The sequence below is a fragment of the Triticum aestivum genome, chromosome 7A (genome assembly GCF_018294505.1).
Source record: "Triticum aestivum cultivar Chinese Spring chromosome 7A, IWGSC CS RefSeq v2.1, whole genome shotgun sequence".
Classification (NCBI taxonomy): Eukaryota; Viridiplantae; Streptophyta; class Magnoliopsida; order Poales; family Poaceae; genus Triticum; species Triticum aestivum.
In genome coordinates, this window is record NC_057812.1 from 269137555 (window position 1) to 269152645 (window position 15091).

Sequence of the window (15091 nt, forward strand, 5' to 3'; positions counted from 1 at the left end):
CTTTGTAACACACACACATATAATCCAGTCGACCGCCTCCGGGCTCCGAGACGTAGGGTTGTTACTTCCTCCGAGAAGGGCCTGAACTCGTAAAACTCGCGTGTACAACTCCTCCATAGTTACGATCTTGGCTCTACATTCCTACCCCCCATTCTACTGTCAGACTTAGAACCACGACAGTTGGCGCCCACCATGGGGCAGGTGTCTTAGCGACTTGTTGGAGAAGTTGTGATTTTTCTGATCCCCATCAACATGGTTTCAGGCGGAGGTCGCGTGCGTCAGTGGTGTCCTCCTACGGCAGCCGTCGGCTCAGTATCGGTCGGCTCCCGTGCCGACCTCCCTCCCTGCAGCCCGCCGGGGCAAACGTTCCGATCGGTCGAGGCTTCAGCGGTGGGTGAGACATGCGGTGGCTCGCCAATCGGCCACCCCCAGGTCGCGGCAATCAAGCCCGACGAACTCTGTACGGCCTGTTCAACTGGCTCCGTAGAGACTGCATCCGAGTGCGACAGCAGCGACCCCGCGGCGGAAGTTTTGATGGTCAATGGACCACGTAGTCCTCCTGGCTTCATTCGCGAGGATGGAGGCGATGGTGGCGGTGATCCGTCGCGTGTCCACGAAGAGTACTGACCCGAACCCCTCTCTTCGCTGAGGAGGGAGGAACTTCGCCGCTGGAACATGGATGCACTTCACACTCCCATCGTTGGAGAAACCCTGAGGCCCAGGCCTTGGAGGAGGCGCGCCTGGCCAACTTGGTTGAGCGCACTCGACTGGATAACCTCCAGCGCGCACTCGACGAGCGTGCTCGGCAGCGTGCTCCCGAATCCAGTCGACGTCAACTTTTTCCACCTCTGACTCAGGTATACCGAACTCCAATCCAGAATCTCACAGCTTCAACCCAAATAGCGGAGCCAATTCAACCTTCCCAGTCAGAAGCTGGTTGAGGTTTGGTGCAGATCCGGGCCTTGCTCCGAGCCGCGGGAGAGCATAATACAGTAGTATCTTAGTCGCAGAATAGGATTCACAGCAGGTCCGTGGTCGCAGACACAGTCCAGTCGGCTCACAGCCCAAGATCGCCCCCGAGGCGTGAGGGACGTGGAGACCGATGAGATCAGTACAGAAACCGTGAGCAGTATGATCACCGACTCGATCACGATGATTGTCGTCGAGTGCCCACGCCTCCCCCAAGGAGTGGATCATACGTGCCTCGACAGCAGGATGATAGACGCCCTCACAGTGGTGGGCGAAGGATTCTAGTCGACCCCTGGGAACCGGGCTTTGATGCGAGATCTATTCTCGTTCAGGGTCTGGTCGACAGAAACAGAGATCACAAAGAAGGCCCCGATAGAGATTTTCCAACCAGCAACAGAGTGCATGTCTTAGGCCCAGAGTGCTTCAGCAGAACCATCAGGGCCGCAATGATTCCTCCCAACTTCAGGTTGGCGACTGGAGTCAATAAGTTTACTGGTGAGCCCAAGCCTGACACTTGGCTCGAGGATTACCGAGTGGCTGTACAGATCGGTGGCGGCAACGATGAAATGGCCATGAAGCACCTTCCTTTGATGCTAGAGGGCTCGGCCAGGGTGTGGCTGAATCATTTAGCTCCTGGTAGTATTTATACTTGGGAAGATCTTGCTCGGGTATTTGTCAGAACATTTGAAGGTACTTGCAAGCGGCCAGCAGGGTTGACAGAACTACAGTGTTGCGTTCAGAAACCGAATGAAACTTTGAGAGATTATATCCAGAGATGGATCACGTTGCACCACATAGTGGAGAATGTGTCAGATCACCAAGAAATTTGTGCCTTCAAAGGAGGCATTAAGTATTGGGAGTTGAATCTGAAATTCGGTCGAACAGGAGATATGACTCTGACTCGGATGATGGAGATTTCCACCAAGTACGCCAATGGTGAAGAAGAAGACCGACCCGAAGTGGCAAGCACAAAACAGTCGCCCACGAAACCGGAGGGGGGAACTCCAGTCGGAAGCAAAAGCGCAATGCCGAGCCAGCTGCTCCTGGAGAAGACTTGGCTGTAACTCAAGGGAAGTTCAAGGGGAAACCCAAAGGACCGTGGAACCCCAAGAAAGTAAAAGATCAAGATGGAAATGATGTGCTGGATTTACCATGCCACATTCACACCAAGAAAGATGAAGAGGGTAATTTCATTTACCCAAAGCATACCACTCGACAGTGTCGACTCCTAATCCAGCAATTCCAAGAGAAACAACCCAAGGAAAAGGAGAAGGAAGCAGACAAAGTTGAGGATGAGGAGGAGGACGATGATGGTTACCCCCACGTCAATTCCTCTCTGATGATTTTCGCTGACGTTGAGAGTAAGAGTCGACTGAAAGTCATCAACAGAGAAGTGAACATGGTCGCTTCGGTGACACCCAGTTATTTGAAGTGGTCTCAGACTGCCATTACATTCGACCAATCCGATCACCCAGCGCACATAGCCACCCCTGGGAGGCAAGCACTGGTGGTCGACCCAGTAGTCGAAGGCACTCGATTGACTAAGGTTCTGATGGATGGTGGCAGTGGTCTGAATATACTATATGCAGAGACGTTGAAAGGAATGGGCATTCTGATGTCCAGACTCAGCGAAAGTAATATGAGTTTCCATGGAGTCATTCCTGGCAAGAAGGCTGCATCACTCGGCCAGATCGCTCTCGATGTAGTGTTCAGTGATTTCAAGAATTTCCGCAAAGAAAAATTGACATTTGATGTTGTGGATTTCCAGAGTGTTTATCACGCTATTCTAGGCAGGCCAGCTTATGCACATTTTATGGCTCGACCATGTTACGTGTACCTCAAATTGAAGATGCCTGGTCCTAAAGGGGTGATCACTATCACTGGCAGTCGAAAGAAGGCAGAAGAGTGCTTCCAGAAGGACTCAAAGATCGCCGATGCACAGATGGCAGTAGTGGAGTTGCAGGAGTATCAAAAAAATGCAGATCCGAGTGATTTGTTGCGAGCTAAGAAGCCTGCCACTGATTTAGCATTCCAGTCGACTGGTGAAACAAAGCCGATTCATATTCATCCAACGACCTCAATGCTGCTCCGACTCACATTTCAACAACACTCGACTCGAAATAGGAAGAAGCGCTCATCCAGTTCCTACGTGAGAACTGGGACATCTTTGCATCATGTACCCCGACTGAAAAATCAAGCAGTGGATGATTTAGCAAAGATAGGATCCAAGAGAGAAGCTATTCCCAGCAACGTGTTCCTAGAGCACATTCATGCACCTTTAGTTCAAGAAGATCCCTTCGCTGAAGAGCCCCCGCAGCCTAGGAGTGCCACAGATCCGACTGAAGTCGAGGTCCTAGCCATGGTCGACTTAATCATGGAGGTGTTGGTCATCACTCCCGACTGGACAGTGCCATACATTACATATATCCTTAGGAAAGAGCTCCCGGAGGATGAAGAAGAGGCTCGACAGATCGTCCGTCGATCCAAGGCCTTTACTGTAATAAGAGGTCAATTGTTCATAGAAAGGGCAACTGGGCTCAGCCAAAAATGCATAACACCAGAAGAAGGCCGAGTGATCCTCCATGACATCCATTCGGGGACCTGTGGTCACCATGCGTCCTCACGGACCATTGTGGCTAAAGCATATCGAGCTGGATTTTATTGGTCACGAGCAAATGAAATGGCGAAAGATATAGTCGACAGATGTGAAGGCTGCCAGTTCTACTCCAATATGTCGCACAAACCTGCATCAGCCCTGAAGACCATCCCACTCGTCTGGCCCTTTGTTGTTTGCGGATTGGACATGGTTGGTCCACTGAGGACTGGTAGGAGCGGCTTCACTCATGTGCTTGTAGCAATCGACAAGTTTACCAAATGGATCGAAGCCAAGCCTATTAAGAATCTTGAAGCTAGTACTGTTGTCAGCTTCATCAGAGAGTTGATTTTCAGATATGGGGTTCCGCACAACATCATCAGTGACAATGGATCAAACTTCGGTTCTGATGAGTTCAGAACCTTCTGCGCCTCACAAGGCACATGAGTCGACTATGCTTCAGTCGCTCATCCCTAGTCGAATGGACAAGCAGAAAGAGCAAATGGTCTAATTCTCAAAGGACTGAAACCCCGACTCACGCGAGATCTCAAGCACCCAGCGGGCGCCTGGGTTGATGAACTTCCACCAGTTCTCTGAGGATTGAGGAAAACTCCTAATCGGTCGACTAGCCGAACTCCATTCTTCTTGGTCTATGGGGCTGAAGATGTTCTACCGAGTGACTTGCTTCATAATGCACCACGAGTTGAGCTATTCTCTGAATATGAAGTAGAACAAGCTAGGCAAGACGCAGTCGACCTCCTAGAGGTGGAAAGAGAGGTGGCCTTGATCCGGTCGACCATTTATCACCAAGACTTGCGTCGATTCCATGCTAGACACGTGAAGGGTCGAGCCTTTCAAGAGGGAGACTTGGTTCTTAGAGTGGATCAGCAGAAACCACACAAGCTCGCCCCAGCTTGGGAAGGTCCCTTCATTGTGACCAGAGTGCTCCACAATCGAGCATACCACCTTTACAATGTCGAGCATAAGAAGGACGAGCCACGGGCTTGGAACGCGGAGCTGCTCCGCCCCTTTTATACTTAAGTACTCTTTCGAATAAAATGTAATAAGAAATACCTTTGTAATTTGTTTATCAAAGACAAGAGTACAGTCCTCTGGCACGATTGCTGTTGCTTTTGTTTACGTCTGGAAAACCCCAGTGGGTGACTTAGCTGCGAATCCGTTTCACCTAAGTTCGAAAGAAAATCCTACCAAGTGGTGAGCAAGCCTTTCACTCAGGGGCTTAGCTTCGAACCCGTTTCGCCTAAGTTTTCAAAATCCTACCGTGTGGTGAGCCAGCCTCCCACTCGGGGGCTTAGCTGCAATCTAGTACTCACCTAAGTTTGTAAAATCCTACCGAGTGGTGAGCAATCCTCCCACTCGGGGGCTTAGCTGCAGTCCAGTACTCGCCTAAATTTGTAAAATCCTACCGAGTGGTGAGCAATCCTCCCACTCGGAGGCTTAGCTGCAATCCAGTACTCGCCTAAGTTCAAAAACTCCTACCAAGTGGTGAGCAAGCCTCTCACTTAGGGGCTTAGCTGTGAACCCGTTTCGCCTAAGTTTGTAAAATCCTACCGAGTGGTGAGCAATCCTCCCACTCGGAGGCTTAGCTGCAGTCTAGTACTCGCCTAAGTTCAAAAAATCCTACCGAGTGGTGAGCAATCCTCCCACTCGGGGGCTTAGCTGCAGTCCAGTACTCGCCTAAGTTTGTAAAATCCTACCGAGTGGTGAGCAATCCTCCCACTCGGGAGCTTAGCTGCAGTCCAGTACTCGCCTAAGTTTGTAAAATCCTACCGAGTGGTGAGCAATCCTCCCACTCGAAGGCTTAGCTGCAGTCCAGTACTCGCCTAAGTTTAAAAAATCCTACCGAGTGGTGAGCAATCCTCCCACTCGGGGGCTTAGCTGCAGTCCAGAACTCGCCTAAGTTTAAAAAATCCCACCGAGTGGTGAGCAATCCTCCCACTCGGGGGCTTACCTGCAGTCCAGTACTTGCCTAAGTTTAAAAAATCCTATCGAGTGGTGAGCAATCTTCCCACTCGGGGGCTTAGCTGCAGTCCAGTACTTGCCTAAGTTTGGAAAATCCTACCGAGTGGTGAGCAACCCTCCCACTCGGCGGCTTAGCTGCAGTCTAGTGCTCGCCTAAGTTTGTAAATTCTACCGAGTGGTGAGCAATCCTCCCACTCGGACGCTTAGCTGCAGTCCAGTACCCGCCTAAGGTTTAAAATCTGCCCTCATCTGCAAGGACGACGAGGTGCAGGTTGACTACAACCTTCTCCTTTGGAGCTACGCCAAAAATACAACGTATGCTCCATCCCTACCCGCAAGGGCAACGAGGTGCAGATCGACTGCAGCCTTCTTCTCCAAGCTACGCCACAAATACAACGTGCGCTCCATCTCCATCCGCAAGGACGACGAGGTGCAAGTCGACTGCCATCCTTTCCCTAGGAGCTGCACCACAAGTACAACGTACGCTCCATCCCTACCTGCAAGGGCAACGAGGTGCAGGTCGACCGTGGGCCTCTTCTCCGAGCTACGCCACAAATACAACATGCGCTCCATCCTTGTCCGCAAGGACGACGAGGCGCAGGTCGACTGCAACCTTCTTCTTCGAGCTATGCCACAAATACAACTTACGCTCCATCCTTGTCCGCAAGGACGACGAGGCGCAGGTCGACTGCAACCTTCTCCTTCGAGCTACGCCAAAGATACAACGTGCACTCCATCCTTGTTCGCAAAGACGACAAAGCACAGTTCGATTGAAGTCTCCATTTCAAGGTTGCATCTCAAACACGAAGGTCATTCCAAATAGGGAGCAGATTCCAAAAGAAATCACAAGCAAACTCAAAAGCAGTTCGGATAAATCCTAAAGTTCCAACCGACAAATCAAAAGTATTCGAGCATCAAGCCTGAAGGAGTTTAATGGTTACAACAACCACTCAGCATTCCGATGCAAATTTAAGATAGGTTTAAATCTCATAGTTTGTTCACTCGGCAGGAGGAGGGCTGGCGGGTTCGACGAATTCGTCCAAGTCGATTCCATCTGTGATCCGAGTGGCAGCAGCGATGAAAGTCTCCATAAAGGGCTGGAAGTCGTGCCTTTTGGTGTTGGCGACCTTGATCGCCGCTAGCTTGTCTTCACGAGCTTCCTTGAAGTGGACCCTTACCAAGGACAACGCCACGTCGGCACCACACCGGGCAGAGGACTTCTTCCACTCTAGCACTCGACCAGGAATCTCGTTGAGCCGAGTCATCAGAGATTCAAGGTCATTTTGAAGCGTCGCCCTTGGCCAGAGTGATGAGTCGATCCGTGAAACTGCCACCTTTAGACGAGCGAGGTAACTTGTGACGCTGGCGACACGGGATTCTAGTCGAAGCACATTCATGGCAGCCTCGTCGCCGACCGAAGAAACGATAGGGTCTAAACCCGTCTCAATCCATCCGGTTTCCTCGTCACAGTTTTGGCAGATTTCTATAGTCAAAGAGTTAGTGAGTCGACTGGACAGGATTAACTGGCAAGCAGTAAAGCAGTCGGATTAAAAGGAGTACCTTCCAGCATAAGATAGAGCTTCTTAGCAAGAGTTCTCAGATAGGCGTCCGTGTCATTTCTCTTACGGACCGTGGACTCCAGCTTCTCATTTAGAGCAATTTTATCCTTCTTCAGACGAGTTACCTCTCGGTTGGACTCATTGAGACAGGACTTCAGCCTGTTTACCTCTCCTTCCAACACTCCGACCGAAGCCAGCTTCTGGTCTACAAGGGCAGTCTTATCTTGAGCTTCCTTCTACGCAGCTGTAGGGTCCAAGTCCTTCTTCTCCAGAGCCAACCTCATTTTCTCTGCAAAAGAAGCAATCGGATCAAACAAGAGATCGAAGAAATATCTTAAAAGATGATCGATGTGAACAGTTGACAGGCAATTACCTTCCATACCAGCAGCTTCATCTTGAGCTTTCTTCAACATTTGTTGGGCCAGCTCCAAGTCGAGGTTGAGTTGCCTCTGCTTCTCCTCAAATTCAGCAAACTTAGAAATGATAGTACAAGATTTCTGCAGAAGGTAAAAACGTGTCAATCGACAAGATCAAAGATTATTTACATCGGAGTGAATAAAACTTAAAAGTTTACTCAGACCCCAGTCGACTGTGGTCTCGGGGACTACTCCCAGCGGGTGCACTTGGCGTGCCCCCACTGATTCAGACCCCGCTCGACCGGTCCACCCGGGTCGAGTAAAAAAAATTCAGACCCTGGCCGACTACCAGCAGTCGACCGTGGTCTCGAGGACTACACCCAGTGGGTGCACTTGGCGTGCCCCCACTGGTTCAAATCCCACTCGGCCGGTCAGCCCGGGTCGAGTGGAAGAAAGGAAAGGGAAAAGTACCCAGACCCCAGTCGACTGCCTGCAGTCGACTGCAGTCTCGGGGACTACACCCAGTGGGTGCACTTGGCGTGCCCCCATTGGTTCAGATCCCACTCGGCCGGTCAGCCCTGGTCGAGTGGAAGAAAGGAAACGGAAAACTACCCAGACCCCAGTCGACTGCCTGCAGTCGACTGCGGTCTCGGGGACTACACCCAGTGGGTGCACTTAGTGTGCCCCCACTGGTTCAGATCCCACTCGCCTAGGCCGAGTGGAAGAGCACAAATGCTAAAGACAACAAAACAACCAGTGGGTGTACAGATTCGACGCAAGCAATAAGAGATTGTATGAAAGAAAATATTTTGGGTAGCATATCCTAATAGAACAAGGTTAGTCGTAAGCCTACTTACCTGGACATTGGCCCAAAGAGCCGCGCTGGCATCGTAAGCAGCCTGGCTATTCTCGTGCACCGTCTTCATCTGCTCCATCATCACGTTAGCCTGACGGATGGCCTCCGCAGCCGCGTCCGACTGGTTTTCCGAAACATGGTAGTTGGTGAAGAAAGGGGCAGACGACCTAGGTGCAACAGCTTGGAGCTCCAAGGCGTGAGGTTGGACGACTGAAGGAAACTCTGGAACAATCGACGGTGCAGGGCGCTCACTCGACAATGGCATAACAAAAGTTACAGAGGCCCCACCTGCGTCTTCAGCTTGCTGAACGGTTGGTGTTGTCATCGGTCCCTGTTGAGATGTCTTGCCAGCTGCTCCTTTTTTGTTCTTTCTAGGCCTAGGGGCCACATCTTCATCGTCATCCAGAAGATCGATGATGTTGGCTGGGGCTACAGATAAATCAGTCGACCCCAAGTGAATCGCCAGAATTTAATCGACCAAATAATCAAGAACAAGATCATGAGAGTTTTACCTGGGTTGGAGGTAACCGCGTCTTCCATTTCCTCGTCTCGGTATTGGTAGGAAGAAGTTCCAGATGTAGCAGCACTGCAAATGTCAACATTCAGTCGGTTATGTTCTGTTGCTCGAGTCGACCAAAAGATCGGGTCAGATGATTACCCAGAGATGGTGGGGATGGTCACTTTGATTCTGGGCAAAGCCTTTGGTGGTTTGGAGGAGGTGGCCTTCAGTGCTTTCGGCGCAGGAGGCGGTGCAATCTTGAGCTGTTTCGATACCTTCTCAGTCGGCGTCGGGGAAGACGTCCCAGGGCGCTTTGAAGATTGCCCAGTCGGTGCGGCCGCCAGGTCAGGGGTGCTCGCCAGGTCGTGAGCGTGCTTGGACCTCCTCTCTCTACGAGGAGGCGAGTCAACCTCTTCTTCATCACTCGAGTCGTTGCTCTCCTTGTCCTCCTCTGCATCCGAGTGCCACTCGCCACTCTCGCCCCCGCTCGTCCCTTTCTCGACATTTTGCTCCTGCACTCCATTGGGCATCGAGTACATATCAATAAGAGCCTGAAAAGACAATGAACAAAAGAAATACAGTCGACCGTCAACAAGATGTTACCCAGTGAATCAAGAAGATATTGACAATGCAGAATCATACCTATTCCGGCTGGCGCACATGGTTGAATGGAATCACCCTCCTAGACCCCCGCGGATTATCTTTGTTGCCGGTGATTCCTGTCAGCCACTTCTCCACCGTGTCTTCACTAACGTCCTCCGGGTGGATCCTAGTGGAGTCCTCGAGTCCCGAGTACATACACATCGGGTGGTCATGGGCTTGGAGTGGTTGGATGCGTCGACTGAGAAAGACCTCCAGCAGGTCCATACCACTCACTCCGTCGTCGACAAGTTGGACGAACCGCTCGACCAACATCTTCACCTGCACCTTCTCTTCCGGGATCACCCTCAAGGAGGAGGGCTTCTCCACTCGAGCCAAGGAAAAGGGGGGAAGTCCAGTCGACTAACCCGGGGTCGGCTGGTCCTTGCAGTAAAACCAGGTCGACTGCCAGCCCCGGACCGAGTCGGGAAGGATCATAGCTGGGAAGGTGCTCTTGTTCCTCATTTGAATTCCAAGGCCCCCGCACATCTGTATCACATGCGTCCTCTCGTCACTCGGGTTGGCCTTCTTGACCGTCTGGGAGCGGCACATGAATATGTGCTTGAAGAGACCCCAATGCGGTCGGCAGCCAAGGTTGTCAGAATCACGATTTTGAATCGGATCGGAGCTCTGATGGTAGAATCATAAATCGTAGAATCTTCACTACCAGGATCGTAGAAACGTAGATTTTATGAACTAAAATCATAGAATTAGATGGGTAGGTTTGGATCGTAAAGTCGTAGAATCGTATAACAGAATAGCAATTCTAACAACCTTGTCAGCAGCCCAAGAAATTCTCGCACATGGACACGAAAGCAGCGAGATACACGATGGTGTTTTGAGTAAAGTGGTGGAGTTGAGCCCCGAAGAAGTTCAAGAAACCACTAAATAAAGGGTGGGGAGGCAAAGAAAACCCGCGGTCCACATGAGTGGCGAGGAGGACGCACTCACCCTCCTGCGGCTGCGGCTCGGTCTCGTTCCCCGGGAGCCGTGCCGATTGGTGAGGGATCAGTCCTCCCTCAACCAGGTCATCGATGTCGTCTTGACTGATTGTCGAGCAGATCTAGTCGCCCTGGATCCAGCCAGGTGGCAGGCCAAACCTCGACGAAGATCCTCCTCGGCTGGTCTTCTTCCCTTTCGCCTTCACTGTTGCCTTCTTTGCACGCTCCAACGCCACCGTCTTCTCCTTCCCCATGGCAACGAATGGAGTTCGAGCGGGGCTACCACGCCGAGAGCGGAAGCAGGCGCAGCGGAGAAATCTGAGGAAGAAGAAGGAGAATGAGGGCGCACTGTTCAAAAGCCCGGTCCGGTGCCTTTTATAAGGACACTTTCGAGTGACTGACTTGTAGGCCCGGACGATTTTATCAAATCCCGCAGCAGTCGCGCGCGCGATACATGGCGAAAAAGGTGGCGCGGGGATTGAGGCGACCTGCCTAATCCGTCCCGATTACCGTGGCCTCCCCCGCCCGATGCGCTTCCCCAGATTCGAATCTCACGAAATCTGCAGACAGCAGAACAACTTGACAGACGGAAGACATCCTTCACATCATCACTCGGAACTCTTTAGTAAAAGTTCACTCGACAAAAACTAAGAATGGATCAAGGCGACTAAAAAAGAAGTTGGTGTCGTCACCTCGGTTCATTGATCCAGACCAACATATACTCATAGCACAAAAAATGAGTCGGAAGAGTTCTCAACTCCTTCCTCACTCAATCCCTGATCCATTCGGGGGCTAATGATGAAGCTATGTACCTAGGGTAGGGTCATGGATCTATCCAAGATACCCTCCCCAAGGACATCTCTAAAAGAACCAGAAGCATTCGAAGAAAAATCATCATCCACTCGACAATGAAGCTATGTTCCACTCGATAGTCTTGGAGACACTCGACCGTATGGACAATCACTCGACTACCAGAAGACCTAGAGCCACTCCACTGTACAACGGCCGGGAATTAAGTCGTAGCTTAAATGGTCATTATGTATCTTTATTGCAGGCGTTACCAGTAATGTTCCCATCTTTATGTACCTCAAACCCTTTGTAAGTGAGGGCTGGAGGAGTCTGGTGAACTATATATAAGCCACCCCCTCCTCAGGGACAAGGGTTCGCACCCTCTATAACACACATGCATATAATCCAGTCGACCGCCTCCGGGCTCTGAGACGTAGGGTTGTTACTTCCTCCGAGAAGGGCCTGAACTCGTAAAACTTGCGTGTACAGCTCCTCCATAGTTAGGATCTTGCCTCTACATTCCTACCCCCCATTCTACTGTCAGACTTAGAACCACGATAGTTTATCCTGCTCCTCCCGCGACATCGTCCACCTCAACTGAGCTGCTCCATCGACAGAAACATCCACCAAACCAGACATCTCGACTCATGACTGTCTTTCGCCGCCTCAGATCTGTTGGGGAACATAGTAATTTCAAAAAAATTTCTTACGCACACGCAAGATCATGGTGATGCATAGCAATGAGAGGGGAGAGTGTAGTCTACGTACCCTCGTAGACCAATAGCGGAAGCGTTATGACAATGCGGTTGATGTAGTCGTACGTCTTCACGGCCCGACCGATCAAGCACCAAAACTACATCACCTCCGAGTTGTAGCACACGTTCAGCTCGATGACAAGCCCCGGACTCCGATCCAGCAAAATGTCGGGGAAGAGTTCCGTCAGCACGACAGCGTGGTGAGGATCTTGATGTTTTACCGTCGCAGGGCTTCGCCTAAGCACCGCTACAATATTATCGAGGATTATGGTGGAAGGGGGCACCGCACACGGCTAAGAGAACGATCACGAAGATCAACTTGTGTGTCTAGAGGAGCCCCCCTGCCCCCGTATATAAAGGAGCAAGGGGGAGGAGGCCGGCCCTAGGAGGGGTGCGCCAGGGGAGTAGGATTCCTACTCCTAGTTGGAGTAGGTTTCCTCCTTTCCTAGTCCAACTAGGAGAAGGGGGGAAAGTGGGGAAGAGGGGAAGGAAGGGAGAGAGGGGCCGCGCCCCAAATCCCTTGTCCAATTCGGACTGGGCTTGGGAGGGGCGCGCGCCACCTCCTGGTCCTTCCCACTAAGGCCCATTAAGGCCCATTGCTTCTTCCTCGTATTCTCGTAACTCCCCGGTACCTCCAAAAAATACCCGAATCACTCGGAACCTTTCCGATGTCCGAATATAGTCGTCCAATATATCGATTTTTACGTCTCCACCATTTCTAGACTCCTCGTCATGTCCCCGATCTCATCCGGGACTCCGAACTCCTTTGGTACATCAAAACATATAAACTCATAATGAAACTGTCATCGAAACCTTAAGCGTGCGGAACCTATGGGTTCGAGAACAATGTAGACATGACCGAGACACGTCTCCGGTCAATAACCAATAGCGGAACCTGGATGCTCATATTGGCTCCCACATATTCTACGAAGATCTTTATCGGTCAGACCGCATAACAACATACGTTGTTCCCTTTGTCATTGGTATGTTACTTGCCCGAGATTCGATCGTCGGTATCTCAATACCTAGTTCAATCTCGTTACCGGCATGTCTCTTTACTCGTTCCGTAATACATCATCTCGCAACTAACTCATTAGTTGCAATGCTTGCAAGGCTTATGTGATGTGCATTACCGAGAGGGCCCAGAGATACCTCTCCGACAATCGGAGTGACAAATCCTAATCTCGAAATACGCCAACCAAACATGTACCTTTGGAGACACCTGTAGAGCTCCTTTATAATCACCCAGTTACTTGTGACGCTTGGTAGCACACAAAGTGTTCCTCCGGCAAACGGGAGTTGCATAATCTCATAGTCATAGGAACATGTATAAGTCATAAAGAAAGCAATAGCAACATACTAAACGATCAAGTGCTAAGCTAATGGAATGGGTCATGTCAATCACATCATTCTCCTAATGATGTGACCCCGTTAATCAAATAACAACTCTTTGTCTATGGTTAGGAAACATAACCATCTTTGATCAACGAGCTAGTCAATTAGAGGCATACTAGTGAGACTCTGTTTGTCTATGTATTCACACATGTATTATGTTTCCAGTTAATACAATTCTAGAATGAATAATAAACATTTATCATGAAATAAGGAAATAAATAATAATTTTATTATTGCCTCTAGGGCATATTTCCTTCAGTCTCCCACTTGCACTAGAGTCAATAATCTAGTTCACATTGCCATATGATTTAACACCAATAGTTCACATCATTATGTGACCAACACTCAAAGGGTTTACTAGAGGCAATAATCTAGTTCACATCGCTGTGTGATTAACACCTAAAGAGTACTAAGGTGTGATCATGTTTTGCCTGTGAGAGAAGTTTAGTCAACGGGTCTGTCACATACAGATCCGTAAGTATTTTGCGAATTCTATGTCTACAATGCTCTGCACAGAGCTACTCTAGCTAATTGCTCCCACTTTCAATATGTATCTAGATCGAGACTTAGAGTCATCCAGATCTGTGTCAAAACTTGCATCGACGTAACTTTTTACGACAAACCTTTTGTCACCTCCATAATTGAGAAATATTTCCTTATTCCACTAAGGATAATTTTGACCGCTGTCCACTGATCTACTCTTAGATCACTATTGTACACCCTTGCTTAACACAGTGTAGGGTATACAATAGATCTGGTACACATCATGACATACTTTATAGAACCTATGGCTGAGGCATAGGGAATGACTTTCATTCTCTTTCTAGCTTCTGCCGTGGTCGGGCTTTGAGTCTTACTCAATTTCACACATTGGAACACAACCAAGAACTCTTTCTTTGACTGTTCCAATTTTTGAACTACTTCAAAATATTGTCAAGGTATGTACTTATTGAAAAAACTTATCAAGCGTCTTGATCTATCTCTATAGATCTTGATGCTTAATATGTAAGCAGCTTCACCGAGGTCTTTCTTTGAAAAACTTCTTTCAAAAACACTCCTTTATGCTTTGCAGAATAATTCTACATTATTTCCGATCAACAATATGTCATTCACATATACTTATCAGAAATGCTGTAGTGCTCCCACTCACTTTCTTGTAAATACAGGCTTCACCGCAAGTCTGTATAAAACTATATGTTTTGATCAACTCATCAAAGCGTATATTCCAACTCTGAGATGCTTGCACTAGTCCATAGATGGATCGCTGGAGCTTGCACATTTTGTTAGCACCTTTAGGATTGACAAAACCTTCTGGTTGCATCATATACAATAAATCCATTAAGGAATGCAGTTTTGTTTATCCATTTGCCAGATTTCATAAAATGTGGCAATTGCTAACATGATTCGGACAGACTTAAGCATAGATACGAGTGAGAAACTCTCATCGTAATCAACACCTTGAACTTGTCGATAGTAGCACTACTATCAGTGTCCGTCTTCTTCTTGAAGATCCATTTAATCTCAATGGCTTGCCAAACATCGGGCAAGTCAACCAAAGTCCATACTTTGTTCTCATACATGGATCCTATCTCAGATTTCATGGCCTCAAGCCATTTTGCGGAATCTGGGCTCATCATCTCTTCCTCATAGTTCATAGGTTCGTCATGGTCAAGTAGAATGACCTCCAGAACAAGATTACCGTACCACTCTGGTGCGGATCTCACTCTGGTTAACCTACAAGATTCGGTAGTAACTTG